General features: G+C 37.2%; 1 protein-coding gene across 2 annotated transcripts in view; it reads right to left on the reverse strand.

Moving 5' to 3' along the window:
• Positions 1–5292, reverse strand: part of LOC101889429 (diacylglycerol lipase-alpha) — a 40716-nt gene extending 35424 nt beyond the window's left edge. Inside the window, exon 1 of one of the 2 annotated variants that reach the window (XM_059121674.1) lies at positions 3105–5292. The gene's annotated coding sequence lies outside the window, so the exon portion shown is untranslated. The remainder of the gene's footprint in view (positions 1–3104) is intronic. The other variant, XM_059121673.1, reaches the window with a different exon arrangement.
• Between the last annotated feature and the right edge of the window lie 708 nt (positions 5293–6000).

A 6000-nucleotide genomic window follows, 5' to 3' on the forward strand; every position in this document is an offset into this window, starting at 1 on the left:
GGTGCGAAAATGGACATTATCGGTCTACTCCACGAAGTATTTCCCCCACAAAGGGTGACAATTTTGAATAGTTATAACACTTATAAAATAAGGTGTAAGGGTCTGATTGTCTTGAAATTACACACATCACAATATTGTTATTGACCCAAGGTCTGGTGTGAAGATGATTGGTCCACTTCTTCTGGTACCTCCCCAACAAAAATATTGAATATCCATGAAGCTCATAAAACTCGAAATGAACATCCGATTCCATTCAGACTTGGTACCTCTCAATATTTCCATCTACACAAGATCTGTTAATCAGAAGGTAGAGATCGGACCATTACTTCTGATACCTCCCCCATATAGGGTTCAAGACTTTGAAAAACAAAACGTTCAAAGAAAGCGTCCAACTCTCTTCAAATGAAATATATACTTTTGATGTCTCACACAAAAAGGGTCACAATTTTCAATACTTTTATCTGTCGTTACTTGCGAAACAAGTCAGCTATTCTTCACAACTTGCTGTATCTAAATATTTCTCTCAAGCAGAAACCTGAGATGATATAAATGTTCGATTTTTTTTTTTGTAATTTTGCCAATGCCATTATATTTATTTGTATTAGATAAAGTATGAAAATGGAATACTTCGGTCGAGTGAAGGAAGTAACCAATATAGTCGAAAACATGTCGCAATATTTATATCATATTTATTTAGGTCCGATACTAAATGGACAATATTGAACCATTCCTTCTGAACCTACTCCATAGAGGGTCAACAATTTGAATAATCTTTACAGAAGTCAGCTGAGGATTTACACCTGTCGGCAAAACCGACTGAAACCTTGTAATTTTTTTTTTTTAAGAGCATCTAAAAATATACCACTAAAAATGCTGCAGAAAAATATGGAAGACACACTTTTACATATGACTCCTACATCATGTGTAATCTTGCCCTAACATAACACGAAATTTAGTGCACCTAAGCCATTTCATACAATTTTAGTTCGTATTTTTACAAATGCAGTTATCTCATCTCTTTACATATGACTCTAGCATGATTTTAAACTGGCCTAATCCTCTTTTACAAATATAGATGCGGTGTTTGGAGCTGTTGGATCAGGGAGACCTGTAGAAATCGCCCTTCGGTAGAGTATCACTTTGAGATACGTTCTTGGATTTTTGCTTGTGGTAAAAATCTTACAGTCGAGTTTTTTAAATCGATTTTGAGATTAAAAATGTTGGTCGACTTATAATTTTGTTTTAATATTCTAGTCTTGTCAAAATATACCCCAACACTTTACTTTGGGTAAGGTATACATTTTTATATAAAAGTACCTGAACTCAAGCGTGTTTCACTTCAATCTTCATATACCAGCAAGAATTTTGGATAATGCAATTAATCTTATCAAAGTTAGTGAGCCCGTTATATGGGGTCATACCAAAACGGGAACAACCTCTATAGACAATTTTATACTTCAAGGATTGCCATCTTCCAAATCTTCTTAAATACCATATTCGAACAATTTTGTAGGTAAATGTGACTAGTATTATCAAAATACCGAGTATAGGTGGGTATCGTTATATGTGCTCTATAGGAAAACGTGGACCTGTGAACCCATTATGACCCACAAATACCAATTTCAGGACACATCCGTAAAAAAAATTTGCAAAAATGATTAAAATACCGAATATCGGCAGGTACTCTTAAATGGGGGCTTTACCAAAACGTCGACCTAACATACAATGTTTCGAAACCGGAGCTAGAACCCAATATGACCCACAAATACCAATTTTAAGACAAATCCGTGAAAAAAATGTGTCAAAAATCATCAAAATACCGAATATCGGGAGGTGACGTTATATGGGGGCTATACCAAAACGTGGACCTATACATACAATGTTGCGCCACACAAACTAGAACCCATTATGGCTTACAAATACCAATTTTTAGAAAAAATGTGGCAAAATTCATCAAAATCCGAATATAGAAAGGTGCCGTTATATGGGGACCATACCAGAGCGTAGAGACTAATCGAAAGATGGAAAAATCCTCTTTTTCGTTAAAGGCAAAATTGGAAAAGTCCACTCTTGTCTTAGACTACGTATCCCTAGTGTCATTTATATGATTCTCCCTCCTTACCGGTTTTTTTTTTTTAAGTTGAAGTCACACCAGGTTGTAAAGCCTCACAGCCATTACATAAATGTAAAGCGTTTATATTAAAACCGACACCAGACGTTCGCACACTCACTGCCAAATGTGTGTCACCGAAAACAAGATAAAGGCGAAATGGAAAATAAACAGGTTGATGGTGGTTATTAACACTTTTATTGTTATTATTTTTGGTTGGAACTTGGACCACACCGGTGAGGAATTTACATTTTGGGGAAGGTGACAAAAAAAACCGGCTATTTCCTTCTTACACACACCACAAAAAATAAAGAATTTTGTAATACGGAAAAATAAAACAAATATCTTCTATTCAAAAAGTCAAACAATATGCGAAGAAGAGGAAGAGATAGAGAAAGAAAAGGTCATTCCATCAATCGTCAGGCAGTCATTCAGTCGGTGTTTATTTTATATTGCATGCATCTGATTGTGCCCGGTTGGATTGTGTAGCACGAAGAAGAAGAAATAGAATGAGAAGATTATGATGATGTGTGTGTGTGCCTGTGGCCCATTGACATTTTCTGGCTTTGGCCATAAAGCATGCCAAGCCATGCAGGGAAGTGGGGGGAGGAGGATGTGGGCCTTAATTTGGGGGTTGTGTTCCATTGAGCGGCCTAACCTTTTTGGGATTGTTGGAGTTCATTGGAGAGCGGGGGTAGGGGGGTTATAGCACGCTAGTTGCGGTGGTTGTTTGCTTGCTCGCTCGCATGGGATGCTGTCTTCTGTGTTGTACACATTTTCTTGCACCAACAAAAACAAAAAAATAGTAGAGGATTTTCTTCCTCTTTACGGAAGCTTGAAATAATTATGCATTAACATTTTCCTGTTTCCTCGGCAATCTAACACCCACCCCTCTGACTCTTTCATCCTCCCCTTAAGTAGTGTCACAAACTGTACCTATGGCCTACGAATTATGGGAAGTTGGGGGGCGGAGGGATTTGTGATCAGAACTTACCTTAGATGCACATTAATTTAAGTACTTAAAGTTGAGTAGGAATAGCAGAAGAGAACTGGAGGAGTAGAGATTTAACGGCTTTTGAAGACAGGCAGGCAGGTGGTGTTGAATTCCGTTTGTATCAGTGCCGATGGTGCTGCTGCACTTCCAATTTGGCGAGGTTTGTTGTGGGTCTGTTACAGCTGAGATGTGGATCGGAGTCCGAAGTTAGTAGAGGGCTGCTGCCGGATAAAATTACCGGCATTGCTTGTGAACAACTTTCGTCGATTGAGCCCCAATTTCGTAGAGCGACAGTGACAGCGACAACGACAGCTTACGCCAGCGTAAGTGTGTTTTGCTTTGTATATCTTGTTGTTTGTTTTTATTGTTGTTGTTGTTGTTCTGTTTAAGTTGTTGTGTATACCAACATCACTTGACGGCAATGCTGAGGATGAGGATAATGATGTTGCAGCAGCAGCATGGGCTGTGGTAGTCTTGTTGCCATCAAACGATGAAACAAGGTTGACAATTTTATTGTTGTAGTCCTTTTTCTCGTTGTTGTTGGTGTTCTTGTTGTTGTTGCTGCCGTTGAGGTTTCTTGGTTTTCTATGGCAAAGACAATGGACTGTTCTTAACATTTCACAGAGTTTTTATTTTTGTTTAGCTTTGCTTTGCAAAATAAAAAAAAGGGGGCCAAGTGTTTGTTGTGGCAGATTAACGTTTCAAGAGGTCCTCCAGTCGGACGACCCAGCTGGCTGGCAGCCCCACGGCAAAGCAGTTTCTTCTGGGTGACGTAGCAAAGCGTAATGTGCCACCACCACACACCGATCGATATAGCGGCGCGTACAACAAAAATTTTATTTGTTTTTCTTATTTTTTTTTTTTTTGTGTTCCCTTTAAAAGGTTCTTTGGGTTTGGTTTGCTTGACGATGAGGAGGAGGACGCGGAGGAGCAAGTGGTCAGGGGAAGGGCGGTGGATTCTTGCACTACATAGCTTGGGAAATGTGGAATAGCTGAACTTTGTTGTGTCGAAGGCGGCGGCGACACTTGATGGCTAAAAGGTACGTTTGGAGGAGACCCGTTTTTCACTAATGACACACAAATCCAATTCAGTGGAAAATTATTGAGGTTTCTCTTGCAAAATTTTCCGCAATTTTGTAATTTGTATTTTTTTCTTCGTGTTGTTGTTGCTTTTTAAACATTTACCAATAATATTATTTTAATACATATGGAGGAGGGTGGTGCTTTTTCAGGCATTGGGCAACATTTTCGTTTTCAACTTCAATTTTAAAGGAAAATTTCAAACTTCTTTTGAATAATTCTCTTTATTTCGGTTCCTTTTTTGGACACAAATTCACAACTATTTTTTGCTTCTTAATTTAATTTTTTTTGCTTGATTTTATTCTCTATTTTGCAATTAATTTTTTTCACGCGCACACACACCGACACTCACGAGGAACCACAGATACACTTCATTCCCACATAGAATTGGTTGGCTGACTGACTGGCTGGCTGGCTGTTTGGTTGATTGGACAGAGCAGCTCAAATTGTAAATTAAATACAACAACAACAGCGGCGGCAGTGGCAGCAAAAACAAAATAACTTCATTCTCTTTCAAAACATTCGCAGATACCGATGTAGGTATGTCGAAAAGTGTGTGTGTTTGAGTGTGTACACAAATTTCAGTCAGCAGCAGCAGCAGCGCGTACTACACCACTAAGGGCATTTTACCCATGTCTGATGCAAAAAGAAGAAGAACGGCCGATACAGACGCTCAAGAGTAAAAACAGCAATGACTTTAGTAAGGCGGAGAGGTAGCTTAGCACAGATATGCAAAAAAATTAAAGGTATTCATCATCACCATCCTTCAGAGCAGCAAAAAAAGGAATTTCACATAAATTTCATTTTCCACTTAACACAATTTACTTTTCTTCTTCATCATCACAATTTGTTTGCAATTTTATTTTTACATAATTTTCGCTTATTTTTCTTGTCAGCGAAGGTATTTTAGTTGGGTTTTCTTCACAAAATGAAAATTTAGCTACAAAATTAAAACCGCATTCGCATTGTTTTGTTGTATACCACCGTCTCGAAAGAAAAACGCACCACTTTCACTCGGATGAGGAGGCTAACAACGCACACTGGGCAACATCGCTCGCCGATGTCTTCTTCGGTCGACAACTGACTGACAGAAATACTATGAAACTGAATTTTTGTGGTATTTTTTCTTGAATGAGCCACACAATAACAACAACACCAACAACAACATTAATAATAATGATGATGATGACGATGAGAGCAAGTATCTTTTTCTCTGTTTTGAAAGCGCGCACGAGAGACAGAAAAAGAGAGAGAGGGAATAGATAAAACCAGTGTTGCCAACATTTTGAGAGCTAAAAGCGTAATTAAAAACCAGAAAAGCGTAAATGGCGTAAAAACTTTCCTTAAAAAAGCGTAAAAAGCGCTATGTATTTTTTTCTAACCAAAATGCCAAATTTGTCAAAAAAAACAGTTTTTTTTTTTAAATAAATACTGTTTTATTCAAAGATTTAGATCGTATCTTATATAAACATTTCATGTAAATAAGCGCATATATATTTTTAAAAAATGTGCTATATGAGAAAAACTATTTTAATCAAAAATGGAAACAGCCTTTATATCATGTAAAAAATTATCGATAAAGTATACTAGCCTTATAGCATGTTTCCATTGGAAACCGAACAACGTTGTTCGCTCTCAGAATAAGGTACACGAATTAACCCGTTCATACGGCACGATTCGTAATTCATAGTAAAATAATTCCTTTTTTCAAAAATTTTGTTTCTTGATTTTAATGGGAATTTATACTAAAATACATTAAATTCTCACTAATATGAATAAAAGAAATGATTGTTTTTCTCCCAAATATGTATTATAT

The sequence above is a fragment of the Musca domestica genome, unplaced genomic scaffold (genome assembly GCF_030504385.1).
Source record: "Musca domestica strain aabys unplaced genomic scaffold, Musca_domestica.polishedcontigs.V.1.1 2, whole genome shotgun sequence".
Lineage (NCBI taxonomy): Eukaryota > Metazoa > Arthropoda > Insecta > Diptera > Muscidae > Musca > Musca domestica.